Source organism: Mya arenaria, chromosome 4 (genome assembly GCF_026914265.1).
Source record: "Mya arenaria isolate MELC-2E11 chromosome 4, ASM2691426v1".
Taxonomy (NCBI): domain Eukaryota; kingdom Metazoa; phylum Mollusca; class Bivalvia; order Myida; family Myidae; genus Mya; species Mya arenaria.
In genome coordinates, this window is record NC_069125.1 from 29,279,881 (window position 1) to 29,291,607 (window position 11,727).

The window sequence follows — 11,727 nt, forward strand, 5'->3', positions numbered from 1 at the left end:
TCTTTCACCTATGAAGAAGCGAAAGACCTGGCTTGTTTGGTTTACATCGGTGGCAATTATGATACCATGTTTTCAAAACAGGTAAGTGAGATTAACATATTGCACTATTAATACATGACTATACTAACTTTTAAACAAACAAATGATACAAAGACCGACATGCATCAGGGTGGAGCAACTGGTTGTTCCGATCAACATCAGATGTCGATTAATACATCCCCAGGTGTGTCCTCCACTTTGACCAACATGTCACTAGTAAGTAAACACTCCAAATATAATTAAACGATAAGAGTACATCTATTAAAAAAGTTTTTGCTGAATAGTAACAATGATCTAATAAAATGTAAATTAAAAATGGTTACTTTGACATTTTCAGTTGACGACGACACAATTAGCATCCACATTAACAACTTTAGAGGTGAGACATTTGAAATGTTATCTCTTTTTAAAAAGTGCAGATTCTCATTATAGATAAATTAGACTATGCCATGCATACAGCGTCACACAATGATTCTCATTATAGATAAATTAGACTATGCCATGCATACAGCGTCACACAATGATATAAAAACCATGACCATTGATTTTTTTCTTCTTTCCATACATCATGTATTGTGACAACGCTATATGTATTGCCTTCTCAATGTTTTGTAAATGGGGGTCTAGCTCTCGTCATATGTTTGTGTTAATTGAGGAGTTTAATCTCCTTGATTATGAAAGAGTAAAAGATTTTTTGTGTATGTTTTTGGAAAGAGGTGAAAACATTCCTCGTGAATGTGTGTGCGGTTTTACGCACCACAGAGGACCTATATTAGTGTTAGTGAGGTAATAATGTTTTTACTCATGGATTTCTTTTTTAAAAATAAATTAATTATATTTTTAATATTTTGAAAAGAAAGCCATAATGCTATTAACAGTGAGGACAGTCTCCCCAACAGCAGCAACGGCAGCAGCAGCAACAACAACACCAGCAACAGGCTCAATTGATGTGGGACTTGGTAAGTTTGTTTCTCTTTTAACCCATTAATCATAGTAATCTTCAACTCAATTATTGGAATAGATAGTAGAAAATGATTCAATATTTCATTATAATATTCTTAAGAACTTGTATTATATAAAACTCTTAAACATCGCTTTTAGTATGTATTTTTATTATTATTCAACGTTATTTTTTTTTTTTTTTAAAAATTCAGCTTGACCCTGAAGAGGTCGTGGTGTATAAAAATAATACATTATCAAAAAAAACAAAACATTTATCTAATAATTTTATTTTATTTAAATACAACATCACATTTTATTTTTATTTTATTTTTTCATCTAAAAACTTAAAGATTATTCTGTAAAGAAATGTACATGCCATCATTTATACATAAAAAGTATCTATCTATCTATGTTGTGTTATTTTATAATGTCCATATGCCAAACTGTCAATACCATTTTCGAGTAAGAAACGTTTATCATCATAGCATGATAATCCAGTTTTTACAATGTCTTTACAATATATATTTGATGTTTATGACTACGAATTACTGACATATTGGAGAAACTTCTAGACTGATTAAACAATGTTTGTAATGATCTAGTCTTAAATTGTTTTTGACTGTAGTTTTTGAAATACCCTTGCAATGCTTGACTTCAATATTATCACACGCAAAAGCATACATTTTTGGTTTTAATGCAACAAATTCTGAAATACACTTTTTCATTTGTTTCTGATTTCATTTTTCCAAGCACTTTTTTATTGACATCACTATGCAATGGATGATTCCTTGGAAATTCACAACAAATTCTGAAATACACTTTTTTCATTTGTTTCTGATTTCATTTTTCCAAGCACTTTTTTATTGACATCACTATGCAATGGATGATTCTTTGGAAATTCAGATAGATCATACAAATGTGTATGTTTTCGATATTCATCAAATATGTTATCACATTCTAAATAATGAACAAAACTATCAGTATCAGTGTACAAGAGTTCTATATTAGGATATTTTTCTTTTAGATGATTGTAATAAAAATCATACATCAAATGTTTGCTGAGGTCTAGAATACACATGCCAACAAATAATGGTTTGTTAATTGTCACTTTGGCACGAAGTAATTCCACGGCAACCAGATCTTCAGAAAAAATCCTATGAGTTTTGCAAGTAGGTTTGGCTGAGAGTTTGATTAATCGCTTCTTCTGATGGCAGAGTTCTACATTCCTATGTTTTCTAACGTTTTCCATAGTCTTTCCTGCAAAAAAAAAAATTAAATAAATAATGGTAAGTTTCAACATTACAACTTTTAGCAACATCTATGCAAAACTGTTAACTGCTACCTAAAATGATAACGATTATTAAAGTTGATTAAAAATAAGATATCGTCAACAACAATTTTAAAGAAGAATGTAGGACGAAGTGAACCACTTCCTAAGTGAACCAGGACTAAGTGAACCACTTGGTGAGACGAAGTGAACCATCTATATGTTATATAGGGAATATTCTCTTAATGAAATATTATGTTTCAGAGTTTATTTTCCTGAGTATAAATGAAATAATAGATGATATGGATAAATTGTTAATCATATCAAAGTGTTTATTTATTAGAATTATGTATTTTGATATAACAATGTTTTGAAAAAAGGAAAAGAAAAATGAAAAACAAAATACCTTTTTATTTAATCCTTATAATGAATATATTATCAATACATCCTACTTTGTTGAATTTTATTCCATATATGTTCAAAAATTCTCTATGTTTGTTATTTACACCTCAGTCATGTACCAAAAACAAATAAGTGTGGGTGTTTCATGACATTTCGGCTGGATCCATCTGCATTTCGCTAGCATTTTAAAGATAATCTGAGCCTATGATATAATAATAACAAAATACTGAATTTTTAAACACCTTAGTAATAGCCAATAATGTTGAATGCACCAAGTAATAAATATCATAATGTTTATGCATCTCTTGTATTTATGTTACTATCATAAAATAGCTACTATACTAATTGTCATGAAGCTTAAAAGTCAATTTCTAACAGCTAAATAAACATCTTTAACAGTGTAGCAAATGTGTGAAGTCTTGCATTCAAATGGCGATAATTACTAGTTATTATCACCTTTCAGGCAGTGTGCCATCACACAATAGCCACTATATAATACATATGTGGTTCACTTGGTCCTGAAATGGTACACTAAGGAACTGGTTCACTTGTGAAATGGTTCACTTCGTCCTGCACCCTTTAAAGAACTAGCAAGTATTATTTAAACATGGTTTGTGTTACGACTATTTATTTATTCAATTCATTATGTTACCGGGCGCTTATCGTTGGGGTTAAATGATCACTTGATAAGCAGGTAATAGGTTCGTTTTATTGTTTATTATTTCTTCATAGAAATATATGAGCGTGAGCCCTGAAAGCATACAAAATACAAAATATATGACATCTGAATATTAATCATGTTACATATTATAACTACATGTTATAATATAATATAATATAATCACATGAATATAAGTATTACAGTAATGACCATGGATGAATACACAATAACATACATGTAAACAACATAAAACAGTACAGACATGTTACAAACATAATTACAACATTACAAACATACATGACATAACATTATGACAGTCTTACCAGTATGTGGTACTGAGCTCCACTATATGTCTCTAACACTCGATCTCAAGCACTCGTGTGGGGTTTATGTTTAAACGGTATCTGCAATGTTAAATTAACATGTGCCCAGAAGTATGGAAAAGTGATAACATATATATAAGAAGAAATAACCAATACTGCCATTTAAGAAGTTATTATTAAAACACATTTTCATCTATCAGAGGTTGACAATGATAAATCAACGAGTATTTACTTAATCGCTCTAGTGAACGAGAATGAGTACAACACTGCAATTAGCAATTACCCAATTTCAATCGGAAACCACATCAAACTGATTTAGAAACAATAGCAACGAAATGACAACCACAAACAAATAAAACAACAAGACTTACCAAAATCCTATATTCCTTAGAACCCTGATCCTTTATTATTTATAGTAAAATATATATGTCTATATTGTTTGACAAGTGAAAAAGTTGTGTCAACCTTGTGACGAACGAAAATTAAAGGAAAGCGGTTAAAACAACTGACCAATCAAATCTTGCATTTGCAAGCATACCAAGCCCTGGAGTTCAATAAAGGTCAAACAATAAATATATTAAAACGAAAGTAAAGAAAGTAGTCCCTCTAACGTAAACCAGTATGTCGTAAATAATGACCCTGTCACAATTAGTAAAGTGATATTAGATTAATATATATATAAATTAATTCTTTTTAATAAAACAATAACAATGAATTTTAAAAATTTGAATTTGGATGGTATCATTGAATTTGGATAATTTAATTTCGGATATTAAAAATGTTAAAGGAAATTCTTACCATAGACTGCATTATTCATGAGTTTGTAGAAGTTTTTCTCAAATGTAGATGTAGCTTTTTTCGCATTTCAGTGTTGAAATCAATATAGTCTCTCATCCTGGATGTTTGATCGAATTGCAGAACACGATGTATCTCTTTAATCTAGAGACCCAATTGTAAGTAGAGTTGTAGATTCTTATAATGTACAACATATTTTCCCCTATCATGTAAAGTTGCTAGTAATTTTTCTGTTTTGGGAAGTGGTGACATCTCATTTTTTTTCCATTAAATTTTTTCAACAGTCTTTTTGTGTATGATGATAATTCATCAACCTCAATGTGTTTACTTTCAGGTGTCAGTGGAAGGTCGTTGTGTAGATCATGAAGATGTTCAGGATATCGCAAACTCACTTCAAGGATATACCCCTTTGAACCATCAACAGAAAAGGTATTAACATTAAAGTTTTCAATTTCATTTTGTGATAAAAACTTAAATGAGCCAGTAGGAAGTGATTCTTGTGACATAATAGTACCATACAAATTGTTAGCATCAATATATGAGATCCATGATTTCGGTTTACTAGGGTCGTAATCAGATAAAAACTCATTGTTGGCCTTTTTATATCTTTTTGAAATTTGACAAATCCCACCATGAATACCTTTTTCAATAAATAATACTTGATCAATATCTGTCATTAACTCTAAGGAGACACCAGTCTTTTTTAACATTGCTTGCCAACTTAGACCAGGGCTTGTATAGAAATGTGCTGCATCAAGACCATACTGTTGTAAACACATGTTTCGAAATTGTTCAAATACATCAGCCAACAATAATACATCTGTTTTGAGATATATATCATGATATTCTCCTAAATTGTGACAACCTAAGCTTTGAAATACATTGTTGGCATGTAAATAATCTTGATCTGATATATGTTCTTTTTTAATGTGAGAGTAAAAGGCTGTGTCTAACTCTTGTATGTGTTTTTCATAATGTCTTACCAATTCAGGTTGTGACTCAGCAGGGTATAGAGAAGCGATTATGCTGTATAGGAATCACTTCTGATCAGAGTTTTCAATATTCAAAATGCAGTTTGATTTTCGCAAAGTTGAAGGCAGCTCCATATAGCTAGAACCCTTTATTGGTGAGTAGTTTATTGTTAACATCTGAAGAAGAATCACTTTTCTTATAGTCCATCCGGATGCTTCTTTTAAATAATTTTCCAAACTTTTAGACACTCTTTGAAAAGCTTCATTAATGTCATGCTCAGAAAAAGTGTCCCAATTCAATGTAGAATAGGTTAAGCTACGAAAGTGAGGTGTACTGGTTGCGGTTACATTCCCATCGGCATCTTCTTTGATCAGTTCAACTTTTGTTGAAATATGCCATTTTATTGAATGTTTTTTTTAAACGTCTATGTAAAAAGTTCATAATATCATTTTTACAATTTGCTAAAAAGGTTAACAAGTCATATTTTTCATCATTTCTTGGATAAAGTGTTCTGTTTTGAACTGTATCTTCTATAGCATTTTGTTGTTGTTGAGGGTGTTGGATTATTTCTTGATCATCCATGTTTTCGTGTTTGTCTTTAGATTCTCTTGCATTTTCATTGTTACTTTGTATGCTATTGTTTTCAGACAATGCAACTCGTCCACCATGTTGTGTATCTTGATGCATTTTGCTAACATGATCAACAAGATCTCGGTAAATATCAAAGTTATGATTACATTGTCCACATATATACTCAGATTTAAATTCACCATGATGTTTCTTTTTTTTTCATGACATTGCAAATAATCCTTGCGTCTGAATTGCATCTGGCATATTCCACACTTAAATGCTGCATTATGTGATAACATATGACGCACAAAATTGGCCTTTCTATTAAATTTGCTATCACATTCATCACAATTATAAGTTCCAGGTGTTTCATTTTCTTTATTTATTTTCCTCTTTTTCTTTTTGTCAATTCTATCCACCATTTGACAATACTCATTTTCATCAGCATCACTAAAGTCAACCTCCTCTAATTTCCTTTTCAAACTTTTAATTTCAGTTTCCAATTTATCAGAACCAGTGGGATATTGTAAAACAAGCCCATCAAGAAATCTATCCTGAGACGACATTGTGTAAGTTGTAAACTAAACACTAATTTAATAAAGTCTAAATATATAATGAAAATTATTATCATCACATTATCAATGCATAACCAATCATAATTTGTTATATTAAATAGGAGTTTGTTTCAATTATATTGGATAAGGTATCCACTTTGGTGATGATTGACGTTTCTTTGCTTGAATGAATGAAGATGATTGATGTTTCTTTGCTTGAGAAAATTGTGCTATGGATTGTTTCACATATAAAAAAAAATTTCATATGACTTTTAGTAGGTTTTGTTGGTTTGTTTTCAATTTGATCATTATCCATCCCTCCAGTTTGAATAATTTTTGAGTCACTTTGATTATCATGTTTATTGATTTTCAAACTTTTATTATGAAATTCAAAATCTTTTTATTCTGTATTTGCTCAATCATTTTTTCATATTTCATCCTAGGAATAAGTACTAATTCTTGAGCCATGGTTCTCTTTCACAAGACTTTAACAATAAAATAATGAATTTTATATATTTTGTAAAAAGTCGCTTTCTTTTCTTTATTGATACTCTCTTTTTGATGAATTGACGAATTATATTTTTATGTCTACTTAAAGTCTTCTTATCCAATTCTGAAAACTTCAATGTTCCTTGCAACACGTTGTAGATGATTTCCATAACTGCCTTCATTTGTGATGATGTCATAGTATTTATGAGAGCCTTTTGTTGGTTGATATTAGTTTGAATGATAAACTGAATGAAAAGGCGTTCTTTTTTTACAGTGTTACTCATGTTTTGTTGTTTATAGGTGAGAAAACGATGGTAGTCTGATGTGGGAGGATGTCTGTGCGCAACTTATAACTAGGGTTGCTGTGTGGTGAAATATCCACAAGTAAGTATCCATATTTTTTATCTGTAGCCCTGGTGTAGGCGTCCATAAAAAAGGGTAATTGTCCTGGAAACATCTGTCTACCCAACATTTGTTTTAACAGTTTATCTCTGTGATTTTTAAATAGTCAAAAGTAGTGTGTGTTTAAACTGATTGTGCGAAATTGTTTTTCTGCAGTGAAAGCATTTTGACATAAAAAAAATTACACTGAAATTTAAATGATGACTATATTGAGTAAAGAGATTGGAGATTTCACTACTTTCTGCAGCTTTATTCATTAAATCATCCAATATTATTACTTTGTGGGATGAATCAGTGGCCCATGTTTCTAAATCTTCCCTCATTGGGAGACCATTAAAAAACTCAATATTTGAAATGGTAGCTTTCATGTTATCATACAAGTTCTGGTATATACCATAACAATAAAATATTCTTTTTGGTGGTATGGTAAATATTTTATCTGCCACTTTCAGCAATTCATTTGTAAATGTTGATTTTCCACTCCCAGTACTTCCAGCAATAATACATGTGCTGGGACATTCAAATTTAATAGTCGCTTTATCCATCTTGTTTTATTGTGATGAAAGTTGAGATATATTCCTTTGCTAAGATATGAACTCAAAATGATAAGAAACAACAATTACATTAATTTTATATGTTTTTAATTCTAGATTTGCTACTTTGATTATTATTTTTACATGTTTTTATACAATAACAAAATATGTTGGACATAACATCATAAACAAAAACATCATTTCTAGAAAAGTTAGAAGAAGAAACATATTTACAATATCTACTAGTGATATATTTTTTAATCTTAACATAAAATAAAATAAACAATACAGTCCACAAATATTTGAATAATTGCTTTGAAGATGTTTGTCAGAATAGTCTACAGTTTTGAATTGTTTAATAAATGTGATAAAGAAATCATTGTAATATCCTGGTGAATGTCCATAACTATCAAAAAATTCCATCATTTTCTTTTGACAGATTGCCTACAGACATGAGATCAGCATCAAACTGTTCATCAATAGAAGACACTCGTACTTGGGCCATTCTAAACTTTCGACGAACCTGTTTGGAAGTAGCATAACTAGTTTGTTTATCCAACCATTGACGAATGAACTGTTTTGTGAATAGTCCTGGATATTTTTTATTCAATATTGCATATAATGTTTGTGATCCTCTGTATGATGCTATAATTGAACTATTAAAATAACAGTTTTTTAATATGTCTTCTTTTTGTTGTGCATTCATCTTGAATGGTGAACTTGAATACTTGTCATCTGTCTTATAAAACAATCTGAATCTAATGTTGACAAGTTATCATGTTCAGCATTTCATTTTTTTTTTTTTTTTTTTTAAATTGAACAATATGAATCACTTGAATGTCTGTCACTAATTTTTAATGATAGTTTATAAAAGATAAATAAAATGTACTTGGTAAAAGTAACAAACATTCATTGGAAACATAAACAGAAAATGAAACATTTATGGTTATATACGATTTATTCAAGGACATAAAAGTAATACATGTAAACAATTTGGTAAGTCAAATTTAATCATTGAACTCAAAACATGTCAAATGTTTTTCTTCGTCCATTTGTTGTTCACTGCACAATGAACAATACTCCATTTCTGTTTGGTTTTGATGAAAACAATTGTTCTGGAACATGTCACATTGTTTATTGATAGGCGGGTAAATCAAATGGCTATCAGGTTCATCATTGATAGGAAGTAAACGATCATCTATTGCTTTCATTCTCAAAACAGTATTTTTCAGTTCTTCCTTCCATCCATTAGAGTCAATTTGATTTTTCCATCCTTGTGAATAGAACTTTAATCGTACGAGATCAGCCTCCTCTGTTGATAGATAAACAGATGTCTCCCATACAGACATAAGACTATTGTAGTCAAGTTTATCTAGTGTTATGTCGAAAAACAAATCCAAATTTTCTCTCTCCGTACGCATTATACAAGTGTGATCTGATTGACTAAATCGATCAAATTGACATCCATAACAATGTTCTTTCACATTCTTTGGAAATGAGTTCAACACTGTCCTTGCATGTAATATTTTGAAGTAAGATTCAAATAACAATTCGATTGATGTATTAATTGAAACAGACGCCATTGTCATTAACTCCAAAGAAAAAACGAATTTGAAGATGTGTTCTTGTGGTTGGTAAACGCAATATGATGTGATGGATCTCCTCCAACCATCTTTATATATTCACAATCTTTTGAATGTTTACTATGCTCCGCCCAGGGGTTATCGGATGACTTCCACTGAAACAATGTCTTTCCACAACTAAAACATGTCACCTTGTCACCCACATTGGTATAGAAAAATCCGGCTTTGGCTAAACTTTGTTTAGTAGGGATTATTTGCTCCGGCCAAAACGTATAAGTGCTAAGGCGATCCTCATCAATACACTGGATGAGTATATTCCGAAAAAGGAATACCACTTTGAAAAGAAATACAATCTGTTTGATTCATTTTCACTGATTTTCAACAATTGAAGTTAAAAACAACAATGTTTCCTTCAAATCATACAAGTTGAATAATTGGTTTGAAGATAGTCTTACGCGTCAGCAACCGTCTTCTACAATGATGACAGAACTATTTTTCCATGGTTTTAAGACACATTCATTAGATAGAATATATTTAATTTTTGATTTTTCTTTTTCGTGATGAACTGCCACTATGCTAACATCTGCATTAATTTTAAAATTGATCGCATCCAGGTGTGCTTGTGTCATGATTTTTACAATTATTGAACAAGGTAACATATAACAGTTTAAAACTATTGTCTAGGAATATAGTCCTCAATATCTTTACTTTGAGAGAAGGTTAATAAATATGGTATAAATTCATATGTTTCTTCATGTAACTGTGGCTCATTGCTATTGTATTCATCGACAATTGCTTGAAAGTTGGAATGTCTTAATAGGTTTATGATACGCCGATGGCTAGTTTGCATCCACCAATATATACTTAAAACTTCACAATCAGATATCCATGGTAACTCTGATCCACTCTCATCAAAAAAAGAATATATCATTCTCTGATTTGCATCATACACTCTCAAATCCATACTTAATATTATGTTTACAGTTATTAGAATATGTTTTCTTTCTAATAAGAACACTATGATTAAGTTGACGGATGAATGGTCAAGCTGTTTTAGCGGAGCAGTACAATGTTATTAAAGGTTAAATGTTTAGGTTGTGATAGGTGAATGACTGAATAGGTCGTTTAATGACATTCAGTCATCTAAGGTCAGCGGATGAAGGTTATTCAAAGGTCAGCGGATGAAGGTTATAATTTGCACTCACTTGACCCTAACCGTCATCTGCTGTTATTAAAAATAGTTACACACAAAGAACTGTCTGTATAGTGCCTGTGTAGTGACACAAAGAACTGCCTGTAGAGTGCCTGTGGTTTTTTTTCTTTCTTATGGCGTGTAGTCTCCCAAGATTAACAATTTCAAGTGATTATCTGAAATTTTGTTTGAAATACGTTTTATAAAACCATACAGTAGAAATGTAACAAAGACTTTTGTAAATGGTCGCCTAGATAACGTTTTATTGCTTCAAACATTTAACCAACATTATTACTTATGAATTTACATTACTTTTATCAATGTTTTTTATTAAAACTATTTAAAACTATATAAAACTATCAAGTACATACTCATATTTATAACATACATCTTAGCGAATTTCCTTTAGAAAATGATTATTGAAAATTGTGTACAAGGTTTTGTTCATTTATTTTCAAATTGGTATGTACAATAAATGTAGTTACCTCTGAAGTTGACTTCTTTGTGTGTGTTAATGACTGATCTCACTACAATGATAGGCGCGAAGGGTCAAGACTTTATATAAAGGAGCTCTTAACATAATTGCTGAATTCATGCGAACGTTTTTAAGTGATCATTGACAGTTCAAGTGTTTGATTAATGAAGACGGACCGTCCCCGTAAAGTACAAGCTTTGTGATTCTTCAGCCGTTGCTGCTACTCAATCAAACTCACATGATTAACATGTCATCCGCTGTTTATTAAAAAAAGCTGGACTGGCGAGACACCTACTTTACCTTTATTAATGTAAATAGATTAAATCTTAATTATACAAAACGCTAGGTCGAAACCAAATTTATTAGCGCCAAATATGAGGATGTTGTCAAGATCTCAATGATAATGCCATTATGCAAATTTGACTACGGAGGGCTATTTATAATTGATGATGTCATTATGCAAATTTGACTACGGAGGACCATCTATACTACTAGTATTACAAGGTGCATTAATTGTGTTAGTCAATA

The 11,727-nt window shown here is 30.7% G+C and overlaps 2 long non-coding RNA genes across 3 annotated transcripts; one reads left to right on the top strand and one right to left on the bottom strand.

Annotated features, from left to right (window-relative positions):
* Window positions 1-1,296: 1,296 nt before the first annotated feature.
* LOC128232491 (uncharacterized) lies at window positions 1,297-4,188 on the bottom strand. Of its 2 annotated transcripts, none has more exons than XR_008260540.1 (3): window positions 4,006-4,188; window positions 3,635-3,715; window positions 1,297-2,238 (listed from the first exon to the last, which is right to left on the bottom strand). It is a non-coding gene; the product is annotated as an uncharacterized LOC128232491 (long non-coding RNA). The 2 variants fall into 2 exon arrangements; XR_008260539.1 differs by lacking the exon at window positions 1,297-2,238 and adding an exon at window positions 3,303-3,401.
* Window positions 2,288-8,628, top strand: LOC128232490 (uncharacterized). Its single transcript, XR_008260538.1, has 9 exons — window positions 2,288-2,445; window positions 3,114-3,344; window positions 4,504-4,587; window positions 4,764-4,858; window positions 5,421-5,555; window positions 6,049-6,115; window positions 6,468-6,540; window positions 7,315-7,398; window positions 8,389-8,628. It is a non-coding gene; the product is annotated as an uncharacterized LOC128232490 (long non-coding RNA).
* Window positions 8,629-11,727: the final 3,099 nt, after the last annotated feature.